This window comes from Gavialis gangeticus, unplaced genomic scaffold (genome assembly GCF_001723915.1).
Source record: "Gavialis gangeticus isolate Ggan-Ray unplaced genomic scaffold, GavGan_comp1, whole genome shotgun sequence".
NCBI lineage: Eukaryota > Metazoa > Chordata > Crocodylia > Gavialidae > Gavialis > Gavialis gangeticus.
The window spans coordinates 37127521-37127728 of record NW_017729008.1 but is presented as its reverse complement, the minus strand read 5'-3'; positions in this window follow the sequence as shown (position 1 = coordinate 37127728).

Sequence of the window (208 nt, the reverse complement as noted above, 5' to 3'; positions counted from 1 at the left end):
CTTGACTTTCTTTCCCCACACCTCTTGCATCCATTTTTTTTTCCTTCCAGGTTCTTTCCTATACCCCTGTCAATGCCAGTCAGAACTTGGCCCTGCACTGGCAAGGGGTGGAGAAGGAACCAGATGAGTGTTATGGAAAGGAGAAAGGATAAAACAACTTATTAAAAAAAGAGGAGGACAGAATCTGGGGAACAGGAAATAAGACAGG